The sequence below is a fragment of the Agelaius phoeniceus genome, chromosome 9 (genome assembly GCF_051311805.1).
Source record: "Agelaius phoeniceus isolate bAgePho1 chromosome 9, bAgePho1.hap1, whole genome shotgun sequence".
Taxonomy (NCBI): Eukaryota; Metazoa; Chordata; class Aves; order Passeriformes; family Icteridae; genus Agelaius; species Agelaius phoeniceus.
In genome coordinates, this window is record NC_135273.1 from 18552353 (window position 1) to 18566221 (window position 13869).

General features: G+C 44.8%; 1 protein-coding gene across 5 annotated transcripts in view; it reads left to right on the forward strand.

The window, feature by feature from the left end:
* The first annotated feature begins 3413 nt into the window (after positions 1-3413).
* Positions 3414-13869, forward strand: part of MARCHF8 (membrane associated ring-CH-type finger 8) — an 88356-nt gene continuing 77900 nt past the window's right edge. For 3 of the 5 annotated variants that reach the window (XM_077183126.1, XM_054637320.2, XM_077183128.1), the window contains exon 1: positions 3414-3553. The gene's annotated coding sequence lies outside the window, so the exon portion shown is untranslated. The remainder of the gene's footprint in view (positions 3554-13869) is intronic. The other 2 variants (XM_077183125.1, XM_077183127.1) reach the window with 1 other exon arrangement.

Here is a 13869-nt window from a genome sequence, read left to right on the forward strand (position 1 = left end):
ATCCACAGTGCACCTCGCAGCACTGCCCTGGGAGAGAGGCTGCAGTTTGCTTTGCAGGCAGGAATGCTCTTTTCTCCTGCTCTTTTCCATGTGAGACCTTAATGGCTCATGCCACTCTCTCCCTTAGATGGGTTCCAAATCATCAGAGTGATTTTCAAAGGCTAGATTTTGGTAATATATATTTACTATAGCACTGTTTTATAGTACTGCATTGGAGGCTGAAGAAAGTTTGATAAATTTCAGGCACTTTGAAAAAACATTTGTTAAGATGTCTCCAAAATCATGTTCTTAGTGCTCTGGCAGCATTTTTTTTAAAAGTGATTTAACCTTAGAAATCTGGTGCCTTTCTGATAAAAGCTGATTCCTTAATCAGTCAGGAAGGATGTAAACTTCATTTGTATTTCCTTTCATCTTTCTACTTGAATTCCCATCAGTTCTGTTCACCTTCCCTAATGACTCCACTTTTGCCTTCTCCTACCAGAATCTTATTTTATTCACCTAGCACAGGCAGAAGCCAGCAGAACAACACCGCAGGAAGGAATGAACCCTCGGCTCACTTTCAGTAAAACATAAGGTCATTGGAGAACTTTTGGAGAAATACCACTTTATTTTGGCCAGTAACGTGCATACAGGAGAGTGAATAGATGGAAGAACACACAGCTCAGAATATGCAGCTTGAAAGAACTAGAGAACTGAGCTGGCTTGGAGAAAAACTAGATCCAAAACACAGTGGAATTACAAAGTAATCCCTGAAATATTGTGGAGTTGCTATGGAGACATGCAGGTGCTCAGACCAACACTGTAGACTAAAAAGATCATTTATAATTATCTGGGGAAAATGAATTATGCTTTTCCACATAACTACTGTATGTATTGTAATAACAAAGGAGCAAAAAGGACACAGTTATACAATAGTTGTTACTATTCAGGGTTTCTGCCCCACACCGCTTTCCAGGTCTTTGTGCTAAAAAGAGCAAAAGTATTTCTAAAAAACATAGACTTAGAACCATATGCTAGATCTGTGCTGCTTCTAGAGAGGATTGGAGTCTCCTGGGCATAGAGGAATTTTGTTTTGTCTTTTTAAATAAATTCAATAAAATTGTGTTTATTGTTGATGCCAAGTAAGGCCACGTGTGTTCTTACAGTCCAGATCTCATGTGCAGGGCATTGGGGCAGCTCTCTCTGCAGATCCATCAGGTCTTCAACTAAGTGTGACATGCATTTCTAGGCACATATTCTCAAACTATGTTTTTTCTGTACCTCTGAGCCAGAGCTATTCAATTAGCAAAATTGAACTGTTCCGTTCTGTTCCCGTAATTTTTTAAAACCTTGTATCTTCTACTCAGGTTTCAAACAGCAACACTAGCTGGAAGAATTTAATATTTCCATTTGACTAATGGCCTTTAGCTTAAGCTTGTTCATTCTTTCCTATTTTTGAAATTAGCAGCAAGTTTGAGGGGGAGAACATTTGCAACAGCTTAGGTTTGTATTTTCTACTGAGGGCTGTGAGACATTCAGGATATTCCACAGTAGTGCTTGCCCTTCAGTATTGAGGCTTTAGTTGCACTTCTGCAGTCCTGTATTCAGGAGGCTGCTGCTGAGACTTTAGGCCAAGAACAACAATGTGTTAAAATACTAGACAAGCTTTCTGGGGAAACAGAGACCATGGAGTAATAATTGCAAAACACAGGGAAAGCTTAGATCTGCAAAGTGGTTTATTGTGGATTCTTTCATTTCAGGCCTAATCCTTAGTTATTCTACTTTGCCTGGAAAAGCTCTGTTTTGTGCAACCATTTTTCTGTATAATATCTACTTCTATTCCAGTTGTGTCTACAGGCCCTTTTCCTAGTCTGGCACACAGCACTGAGTGTGAGCTATGCTGTTCCCAAAGTGGAATATAATCCTAACATGAAAAATGTTTAAAAACCCATACAAACCACACAACAAAATGGATTGAGAGCATGAAGGAAGGAAGAAGTCTCCCCTGAGAAATCCCAGTGGCCTCAAGCCAGCAGTACTGGTTCTCTTTACAAACCTATACTGCCTATCAAGAGGACAATGGTTATCATCACACATGCATGTTTCCATACCCTATTTTATGAAGGGATACAATCAAAGTTGTTTGACTTCAATCTACATAGGACTAAATTGGAGTTCTGCACACTCTCCTCTTCCCAGGAAGACACACCGTACACCCTGGGTGCTGCTTCTCCCACCTTCACTACATGGGGGTGCTGGGTACTCACGCTGCCATGTAATGAGAGTGTTCCAGCCCAGCTTCTCTGTGCTCTGCAAACCTGAGGTGACATGTCATTTTTCTGTAGCGGGTGATCTCTGCATGAAAAGGGGTTACCTTACTCATCTTTTGCTTTTTGCACTGTTCTCGGTGGGTAGATATAATCTCCCTGGAGCCCTGTAAATTATTGTGAAAAAGTGCAGATTCAGGAGATGAAAAATTCAACTTAGATTTAGTGAATGAATTTTCATGTCAAGTCAGGAGGTTTCTTTGTTTTCTGTTTTATTCTTTGAATCATATCTGCTTTCTTGTCTGTACTTCACTGACAGAAACTGTTCAGTGAAGCTGCATATTTTCCTGTTCTTTTTCACTTATTCCCAAGTGGGATAGACATCATGGCTGAACAGAGAAAACTCTTCCTTGGCTTATTCTCATAAAACTCACTTTGCTTTTTCCTCCTGTAAAATTCACCTCAATAGTATAGTTCACCTATTCCAGCATATCTCAGGAGAGAGATATAGGAAGAAGAGATTAAAGCATCCTGCTTGCATAACAAAAGCGTAAAATAGCAACAGAGTATGGCACTCAGATATAGGTATGGGGCAAACTCGAAGCTTTTTGTTGACATAGTTTTTTTGCTGATAAATCAATACGTGCAGGTGAGCGATGAATACAAAACACCTTACGACGATGACTATTAGCCATCTTCAGGCTTTCAACATCCCTGCATTTTAAAAAGTTAAATGGCACCCTATGAAGTTAAGATGCTTTATTGTACGTCCTAAAGCGCGAGCCGTTTTACCCTGAGCCCCAGTGACAGCAGCACCCCCGCCTGCGGCTGCGGGAGGCAGGGCTGAGCTCGGGACAGCCGGACCGCACTCGCTCCGCTGCCGATTGTCGCCTCCCGGTCCCCGCCGGTCCCGCCCCCGCCCGCCCGCCCGCCGCGCAGGTGCCCGGAGCGCGTTCCCAGGGGAGCGGGGCCGCAGCGCCGCCAGCCCGAGCGCTCCGGGAGGCTCCAGCGGGAGGCGATCGGGGGCCGGCAGAGCCGCGTCCCGCTGCGGAGCGGCCGCCGCGCCTGCCCGAGCTGCTCCGGGCCATGGCGGCGGGGGCGGGCCGGGGCGGGGCGGCGCGCTGACAGGCAGCCCGGCCCGGGGAGCCGCGGTAAACAGGAGCCGGGGAAGAGCTGGGGGAGACCGGCCTCGCAGGAGCCTCCCAGCCCCGCGGCCCGCCGCCTCCTGGCCCCGGGCATGGGCAGCAGCGGCCGCCGCAGCCGGAGGAGGAGCCGCCGGCCCGGGCCCTGTGCGGGGCACCACCGAGGTAGGCTCGGCCGCCGCCCTGGGTGCGGGCAGCCGCCGCTTCCTCCGGGGGGGCCGAGCCGGGGCCGGCGCCCCTCCGGCGCCGCGAGGCCGGGTACCGGATACCGGGGCCGGGCCCGGGGCGGGCTGGTGCAGGGGCCGCCTGCCCCGGGGTCGCTGCCCCGCAGCCGCCGCTTGTCCCGGCCCCGCCGGCAGCCGCTCGCCCCTCAGGGTCCGGCAGGTGGGGCGGGCCCGGCCCGGCTCCCCGCGGGTCCGTGCGGCGGCCGGGGCAGGGGGGCACCGTGGGGCGGGCGCTCTGCGCGGGGCGTTCAGGGCTGCTCCGCCGTCGGAGCTGGGGAAGCGGCACCTAATTCCCTGGTAAGAGGCTTTCCCACCTCCGCCGTCTTTGTCTGCACAGCCTCAGCTGCTGCTGCTGGCTGTGCATTGGTGTTGCTGCACTCGGGGAAACCGAGGGCGGATCAGCGGTGGGAACGGGACCGTGTTTGCACCAGGTGTCCCGTTAGGAGGAGGACGCGAATTCGCGTTCCGTGAGCAGCGTGGAACAGAGATACAAACAGGGGACAAGGTGTGCTGGTAGCAACGCGTTCGTAAGGAATCGTGAAGTTTCACGGCGGGCTAAGGAATAGTCAGAATTCCTTCATGGAGCTAGTTGGCAGGCAGAGTAATGCTCGAGTTGTTCCAAACTGTAACACTTTAACTTCGCCTCATTTTTGTACGCTGAAAGTGCAAGCAAAGCGAGAATTACAGTGTGCCAATGCCAGATCAGTTGGTCTCAGACTGCAGTGCAAGAGGGCACGGCTCAGCTCTGCAGTGGGCAGAGGACTGGTCTATTTCCAAGCATCGCAAATCTGTGAAATAACCCAGCAGCATAAACACAGGAAGGACAATTTAGCTAGAGCTTGAGTGGAGGTGGAAAGAGATACTGGAAGGAAGATGGGGGTGGGAGAGAGCCGGTCTGACAGTAATGCTTCAGCTGAAGCAGCAGCAGTCTTGATGAATTTGTGCTTCTAAAATTGGTTTGGAGTAGTGTCAGATGAGGCTGAGATTGATCTAGCAATAGTCCTAGTCAAACATTTTCAGAGAAAAGTTTTCTTTGAAAAACACTTTATTTATTAGACCTAAGATATTTTGTTTGAAATCTGTCAACATTGATCAATTTCTACTGATGCAGAGTTCTGCAAAGCCTGCCTGAGGACCAGGGTTCCTGGAAACATCAATGTTCCTGGCTCAGGGGTATGGATAATACCTGCTGGGGCTGTTAGCGGCTTCTCAGCTGTAGCCCAAACTGTTTGGTGCCAGATTCTCCTCAGAGCAACCTTGTAGCTGCTCCGAGAAAGTGAGACTTGGTTCTGCTGTGATTGCTGAAAATGGTAGGACTGTGGAAGTCTGAACAACTGGCCTTTTGCTGGGCACTTGATGTGACTCAGGTCTAATGTAAACTTAAGAAAGTAACAATTAGCTGAGTATTTGTTGTTGGGTTTTCTGTTGTTCTTTTGATTTTTTTTTTTTAACTTGGATTTCAGCTAGCCCTAGCCAGAAGTTCTGCTTATAGAGATAAACTAGTTAAAAAGAAGTGATTTTCTGTTTTGGGGTGTCACATTGGAGGAAAAGCTGCATGCTTTTCGTGCCTCAGTGTATGGATATGGGACTAGAATTGTTGCAGGTGTTTAGGTGAGGTCTAGTGCTAGAAAATACACCTGTTCCCAGGCTGCTTTTGCACAGTCTTAGCTGTTCTGAGAATGCATTAATTCAGCTAGATGAACTTTCTGTATTTTCAGGATGAGTTTCATTTGTTTTGGTTTTTTTTTATTTGAACTTCTGTTATTTTAGATCCAACATTTTGGACAAGCAACTCTCACATGTTCAAGGGTGAAAGGACTTCCAGCTGCTGAGGCTGTCACAGGTACTTTAGGCAATGTACCAAAGTGTCTGACAGACTCATTTCCTTACTGCTCTTCCAAACACTGACATCAGTGGGGAAGGCAGGGCACTGCAGGAATGTGACAACTTCCAGTAATAATGCTGCTCAAGGAAGGAGTTGAAGGTGGTTGTTACAAGCCCTGAATTGATCCTGCTGCATAAGAAAAAGCAGTTTCCTGCTATGGATCTTTTCTGCTGTGTACCTCAGTCAGCCCCAGTGGGCCTGACTGATAGCTAGCTTCAGAAAGCGTGAATAATGGAGTGTGCATGGCTATCTGCCAGGAAAAAATGAAAACAGGAATGAGATATTTTCTTTTTTTTCCTAATTGTTTTTTATTTTGTTTTGCTCTTGTTCTGCCTTTCCACCCTCCCCCCCAAAAATATAAGGAACTCTTGATCCTGTAGAAGTGTTTAACCAGCATTCTTTAAGAGCCAGTAGATGGACCATAAAAAATTAACAGGCATTGAAAGAAGGAACTTCCAGGAACCCTGAACAACCTTGTGCTTGGACTGTGTCTGTGTGTGGCAGACAAATAGTGACTATGAAAGCTGTAGAAGGCTATAAGGAATGAAAAACTTAAAATATGGAAAAACTTCCCTTCCAGGGCATAAGGTATTAGAGGGGAGATCTTCCTGGGGGACGAGTTATCCATTTACTGCTGGTGCCAGTTCTTTCTTGGGAGCATCTAGTGCTGGCTGCTGCAGGAGCTGTGTGAACCATGTAGATTGCACATCTCATTCACTGTATTAATTTCCATAGTGATACAGAGCTCATGCAGGGTTTGCTGGGACTTCTGTTTTGCTGACTTGTGGAATGACTGCAAAGATCTGGTGGCAGCTCGATGTAGCATAGCAGAGCTGGCATTACACATGCTGGGTGGGCTTTGTTCACTGTGAATTTTCACAGCTCCAGATTGTTGAAATGCTCTTCGCTGAGATAGGGTCAGTTTTACTAGTTCTGTTTGGATTTTACTGAAAACTTCCCAAAAGAACTCCTAATTTCTAAGCCAGATTATTTTTCACTATTTCCCACAATGTTTTTGTGAGATTTATCAAGGTATCCACATTCATGTGAAGCATTTAAAAAAACCAAATAATGGATTACATAGTGTTTGTTTATTGATTCTGGGGTAGGTAAATGGACAAGAGCCCTTGGAAGCCTGGTCTTTTTGCAATTAAAGCTATGTTTTAAGAGCTTTGTTACTCTTAAATGTAACTCATCACCAGACAGCCAGACAGTTCACCAGCAGCAAGAGCTCTCAACCCTCAGCAGTTTCTAGTGCAGTTTTTCCCCAGGGACTGAGAAGGAAGGCTGGCCTTTATTATATCTTCTTCTGGTTATCATGTTTGGGCTGATCTGGATCAAAGGTGTTTGTAAATGACTGTTAAACTTCTCTGTCTTTTAAAATGAGTGCCACTCTGGAGCTCAACATTTGGGACCTGCAGGCAAGGTGGGGGGGGCTTAGTAGCAGATCTTGAGTTTGACCTGGCAGAATGTTGTGGTTGATTGGCCTCAACTGAAAGCAGTGTTGGAAATTTTAGATAAAATACACATATATTACCTATGTCTAGTATGTATATATGTCATGGGTGGAAAATAGTGAAAGGTTCTAGAAAGTGTGGCTGAGGTTTTCCACAGTTGTATGAAATAAAGGCAGCAGATGAGCACTTTATCCCTGAAGACTCATTTAAGGATCCCAGCTGTAAACCTTGCAAAATGACAAAATTTTGTGAGGAAATTGGCCAAAATTCATATGGAATATAAATATTGTATATTTTACGGGTAGGTAAATCCTGTGTATCAGTTAGGAATGCCTTGATATCTGCCCTTCAGAGGGCATCAGGACAGAATTACATGTTACCAGTCCATTTTGCAGGTGAGGCTACAGGTGAACAACAGCACCAGAGTTTCTCCTTGGGGAAACAGTCATTGGACTTAAGAACATCATTTAACAGGTCACTGCTACCTCAGCTAAGATGGAGTTTGGGCTTCAGTAAAATCATGTGTTTATGCACCATCCAGATAAGAGGTTCATTACAAGGAATAAAAATGTTGTCAGCTGTTCTTTCCTGAGCTGTTTGACTTCTGTCATGCCCTTGACACGGGATGAGAAGCTTCTCTCTTTGAATCAAAGGGTTAATTGGTTAATAGGGGCAGGAAAGAAAGATAGAGTGTGACAAACCAAAAAAGAAGAAAAAAAGAATATGGTTCAAGTTTACACATAAAGTTGCTCATTTTTTAAAAAGTATACTAATCCCTTGTGCCTCTCTTTCTCTCAAATGTGCTTCATTTTCAAAAAGCTTGTTGGTTCCTCTTTAGTGTGTGTACTGGACCTGTAAGGAAGAGTATCTGCAGGGAAGAAAACCCCAATGCTTCTGAATAAATAGCTAGGCTTCCCCTGGGTCTGAGCTGTTGATTCTAATGACCAGAATAATTTGTCACTCAGACTTACTTACTGCTAATAACTCTGTGCCATTGTGCAGCTTGAGGAAGGGAGTTGTGCCTCTGTTCTTGTTGCTGGAGTTGAGAAGTTCTGTTTCTCATTACACAAGAAATTCCATGGGCACACCACACCAATGTGGGGGGGTCCATGCATTGCCACGACTCCTAGCACTGAAACTAGAAACTGGCTTTTAGACATGGGATTTAGGTGAACTTTGCCTCTAGAGGACTGTTTGAGTACCCTTAACCAAAGGAAGCAACAAATTGACTCTAAACAACCTCCCCTATAGCACCAGGTAAATACTGAGGAAGTTTTCAGTCAGATCTTCTACTGTAAGCACTTCTCTTGGCAGTGGACCTGGCCTTTACTGTCCTGCGAGAGGGAAGGTGATGTCACAGCATTATTGGTGGGAGCCCCTCATCTCCAAATTACTGCAGGATTTTCAAAAGGGATGTCTTTGGTTAATGTCACCCATAAAGGTCTCCTAAAGCATTTCTTTGTTGAAGAGATTCCTTCTACACCAGTGGGAGCTGTGGGAAGACAAAGCCTTCTCTGCCTATTTATATTTGCTTTCCCTGTCACTGACTCCTTGTCTCATCCAGGACAGAGGATTAATCTCTCTGATCCCTCTATTTCTAGTTGTAAAAGCACAGTGTGCTATTGGGGGTGATTCACTACTATGCCAATCCTTGTTATAATCTCTTGTAACTATGAATGCATCAGTCAGAAGAGAAAGGCTAATGGAAAAATGTGGCATATTTCTGTTTATGTATTTTTTTTCTATGTGCATATAAATATTTATGGGAAGACTGATGGATTAGAGAACAGGAAGTGATGGAATACAGGGCTCTGCCATGGTTTCATAACATGGGCCACATTATAGCAATAAATTCTTGCAAATGACTCTGCTTGCCCTATCTGACTGTAGTTTTGTCTCCTTGCATATTGCCCTCCTTCAGCAAACCACTCTTAAGGGACTTGCATTTTACAGCAGGATGAGCTGTGCTACAGTAGATAGAAAGGGAAAGTTGGCAGTGGCTTTTGGTTCATCATACACAAGCGTGGTGAAGTCTGGCATACCAGAGGAATGTGAAGAGTGTGAGGTAATAGTTTACCATAGGTGATGACAGAGAAGAAAACACACATGGGAGCAGTCTGACTCTTTCTGAAGTTGACAGTAGGCTTTGATTTTTCATTCCCTTCTAGTAAATGACGTGAGTTCCCCTTGCAGTTCTGCATCCAAAATGTCCTTTTAACTGTGATTATTGTTAGAGCTTTTAGAATAATCATCTTGAGCTTGCCTGCCAAATCTGAGCTGTAAGTGCCAGGACTAGGAAGGACAGTTGTTGTCAGTGTTTTTTCTCTAGTGCAATCTGTGACCACTGATTTACAATGAAGCTGCTTCTGTAAAATGTGTCCATGTTTGTATGTATGCGCATGCATATAATCCACAAAAGCAGGTGGGCTGAAGATTTGCTGCTCTTTGACATTGCAAGTGATCTCTAGAGGAAAGGATTTTTTACACCAAACAGGATGGATGTATACTGAACTAAATGCTGTCTTGTTTCAATGAGAAAAAAAATCTGCTTAGCTTTAAAAAGAAGAGGAAGTTCCCTTGCAGCTAAAAAGGGGTTTTTTTGTTGGAGACAGGAAATCTGAGTCTTTTTTCCCGCTTCTGGCCTGTTTTTCCCGTTTCAGTTACTTCACCTATGCACACCTTAGTTTCCTGTAACTCAGCTGTCATCTGTATCATGATATTTGTAAGGTTCTTGGATTTTTATTTAATTTTTTTAACCTTTTCTCTTAGGGGAAGTAGGTTTATGCAATCACACTGCCAGTAACTTCTGAACCTGTTGGCTAAATGTCACATAATTGCTGGAACTTTAGATGTTGCAGAAAGAATGGAAAATAAATTGCAATGTCACAGCTGAGAGCTGCAGCCTCGCCCTGTGCTGAAGCCCATGGAGATGGCACTTTCTAAACATAAGCTGGGCCACATGGATGAGTGGCCCCTATGAAACCTACAACCACGGGATACCAAATGCAGGATCTCAGACTGTGCTAGTCCTTCTGCTGTGGAATGGCCTTCTTCCACTGCAAGGCCTTCTGAAAGCTTAGGAGAAATTCAAAGTATTGTTACCAAATTAGAGCTGGTATGATGCATCAGATTCTTCACAAAATTAATGTCTGAAAACTAAGGGGGTGGAGGGAGGAGAGATACCCTTGTAAAATTACATGATTCTTGTCAGGCTGGCTTGATCTTAGGAATTAGCAAAAAACAGTAGCAGGTTTGATTAAAATATGGAAGGGAGTTTTAACTTTGCTCTTGGCATAATAAAGCAGAAGCTAATAAAAACAAGATCAGATTCCAGCCTTTTAAACACATTGGTGTTCTTATGCAGTGTTTTCCTCTTGAAGCCTTGAAATATCTTCTTTTTGGGGGGCATGAAAATTATATATTGCCTCTTAGCAGTTCCTTTGTGTGGGGCATGTATGTTGTTTCTGTGATGATTTTGACAGCGATGTTCAGCTATTTCACACCCTTTATCTTAGGGTCAGACCTGACAGGGGAGGGTAGCTCGTACTGAGACTGCTCAAGTTGAGTATTTCTGATGTTGCAGAAGTTCTCACCAATCATTGCCAAATTGCAAGGCTTGAAAGCTCTCTGTATTGTTCTGTGTGTGCTGCTGCATGCCTTGGCAGGGTATGAAAAGGAGTCCTGCTCTAGTACACCTGCAGAGCTCTGCAGTTCCTGAGACCTTTTAGAGATAAGTATCTTTTTATGTGCCATCCTGGAAGTATAGGGAAACTGCCCTGTGATGTTTTCCAGGGAAATCATGGAGAACTTGCAACACTATTGTAATTTCCAAATGGCAAAAAGTTTAAAATTATTATTCTTTGATCTTTCCTAATCCATCTGATTACTTTCTTAAATGAAATGTGTGGCTTTGTTTCTAGTGAGGCAGTGTACAAGTGACATATTAGAACTGCAACTCCAAAGCAGCAGGAGATGGCCCTGCCAGAGCCCTGTGCCTTGTCCTAAGTCTGCCTAAGTGCTCCTTGCATTTTACCCCTGCTCAGTAAGGCTGCATTTGAGATGCTGCTAGTGAAGTGTGGAAGCATCTCCTCTGTATATTTACATACCAAAGGCAGTAGGGTAAATCTGACATATGCTTTGCAGTCTTTTGGTGGTGTTTTTCTTCCCAGAATCTCCCATGGCGAGTCTGGTGTTCTGGGGACCCTGAAGCACTTGTATCTGCCCCAGACCTAGGCTTTTATTTACTGGTGGTGTTGATATCAGCTTCTCCAACCACAAGGCAAGGATCCCAGCTCAGTTGCAGTTCAACATATGTGATTCAAGATACAATTTCTCACTCACTTTCCTTTGTTAGTGATACCCTGGCAAGCATGGCATCATGTGGTCCAGCAGCCTGAGAACAAAGAATGCAGGATCAGTTCCTTATATAGAGAGGGAATTAGATATGTCATGCATTTTATTCTTGGCTGTGATCTTTCATTGTGTCCTGTTAGATATTTGTTATGATTGTTTGCTTTCTGTCTGCTTGAGCTCTACTTGTCAGCTTGGACACGTGTTCAGTCTGTCTCATCCGTCTTTGCCTACTGGGAAGTTTTTTAGTTGGCATGTTCTCTCACTATGCAGAACTCCAGGTGTTTTGCAGAGACTTGGTAGGGCTGTGATGCCCTGCAGGCATCATGCTGCTTGGCTGTTTGTCAGCTGCCTTTTCAAGTCCTCATTAGCTGCTGTATTAAGGCTCTCCGCTCTGTAAGACCTGCATGGGTTTGGCTTAGCCTGTCTTCGCTGTCTGTGCCTTGTGGGAGGAGGCTGCAGGGATGGTTCTGCTTCAGGGTAGATGCTCTGCTCAAGAAAGGCATGTTTTCCAGTTGCATCCTGATGTTCTGGTGTTATCTCCCTTTCCACATGACACTACAAAGCATACACTTATCCCTTGTCCCACAGTTCACGTTGCTGCTTCTATGAATGAGGGAAGAGAAACTCAGAGAGCTGATGATCCAACCTCTGAGTGATTGCTCTTGAGCTATATCCTGTGTGGCTCATGGGCAGGTCTTTGTGGTTGATGTAATCTAACTAATGCATATGAGAGACATCTGAGCCAGGAATTGGGAATTTAATAAGATGATGAAACTGTTGGGTTTCAAGTCTGAAAGTAATTCTTGTCAGCAGGGAATGGGAGTGGAAAGCAACTTGCCTGTACACAGTGCATCGCACCAAGGCCAGTAACATGGACATACTGCAGCACAGCTCTGCTTTTCTGAGATGCTGTTTATTCCCCGTGTCCAGCGACCCTTCTGAGTCAAGGACAGTTGGCAAATTTCTGAGCCAAGCCTTTCTTCTGTGGGCCTCTGTTTCTTCCTTTATTGTAACATGCCAAAAAAGAAAAAAAATCACTAGCAGGCTAAGTCATGCTTTAACTTGGTGAGCAGTAAAACAGTGTGTTACACTGTCTCTGGGCCTTCTATGACCCCTTCTAGAAAAGATGGCACTCCAGCATGACAGCTTGCAGAGGGATGGGTTACTCCAGCTTGCAAATGCCTTCACCGCTGGTGTGTGAAGATGGCTCTGCCTTTCCAGATGTCTTCATCTCCCCTAGCCATTTTTTCTAGGCTTTGAGTGAGAAACTTGAAGATATTAAGTACTTTCTTGGGTGTATGATAGCTGCTTCATCTTTGCTGGTAGATGATGGTTTTTGATGAGATACTAAATGTTGTATTGGAAATTCAAGTGTAAAATGTAGTTTTAGAAAAAGCAGTAACTAATTTGCAACTGAGTGCAGCTCCAGCTCAATCAGACAATTGCTAAAAATAATCTACCTTCTAATTCCACTGGTGATCTCTAATTAGAGAAGTCTTCTGATTCATAACCTGCGTGTAGGACAAGATCAGAGACTGAAGTGGTTTTGCCAGTCTGGAAAGAATCAGTGTTTGGGGAGGTAATTCTGGGGGGAGACCAGCTGTTCTGACACTGATGGTAGCAACTTTGCTCTTCATTTATGCTGAGCCTTTACCCCAGCTAAATACAGTAGGGTGCAGTTTTTCCAGCAGTGTCTTCTTTTTAGGCAGAGAAGATGCCCTCCTTGGTGGGCATCTGCTTCCTAGAGATTTTATTTTTCCTTTAAAAAAACCCCACACCTACCCCAGAAAACCCGATCCATGAGCACAGGAAGAACATTATATATGTTACATTGTTGTTTCCTGCTTGAAGCTGTTAGGTTGAGCATTTTAAGACACCTATGTCGCTTTGCTGCAGAAGCAGCGCAGCAAGGAAGAGGGAGCCTTTTCAGCTGAAGTATTTCACATCTCCTGAGACTGGGATCTGAGTACTTTTTAGCCACTTGTCGATTTCATTTCTTAGGTTGACTTCTGTTGTCTGTAATGAGGCAGTGAGAGATCAGCTGGCCTTGCTGAGATGTGAAACTTCTGATAACTGCAGGAAATGTAGGGGATGTGAGCTTGTACCAGATTATTTCTTTGTAAGATAATGGTAATTTTGCCAGGTAATGCCATTCACTGAATAGCATGTGTCCCTGAAAAACAGGGAGTGTAACTTCCTCCGAGCTCAAGGCTTTATGCCTCTTTCAGAGAGAGCACAGCCAGTGGAGAAGCACCGTGCCAGGCACAAGGTCACTTGTGACGCAGAGGGGACCATGCCTGTTCCCAGGCACAGCGCTGCTGCCTGTAGAGCCCAGAGACTGAAGGGAATCATTGGGTCCTCTAAGAGGAAAGCAGCAGTGTTTTGGTCACTTGTGGGCTCCTGTCACTTCAGAAATAGCAGAAGACATCTTTAGTCTTTATATACCTTGTGAACATCTTGATGTGCTGTACAGCCCATGTGTGGGAGCCTGTGCTAAAGATGGGACTATCTGGAATTGAACAAGCCAACTGTTATAAGTGAGCAGAAAATGGAGGAGATTTT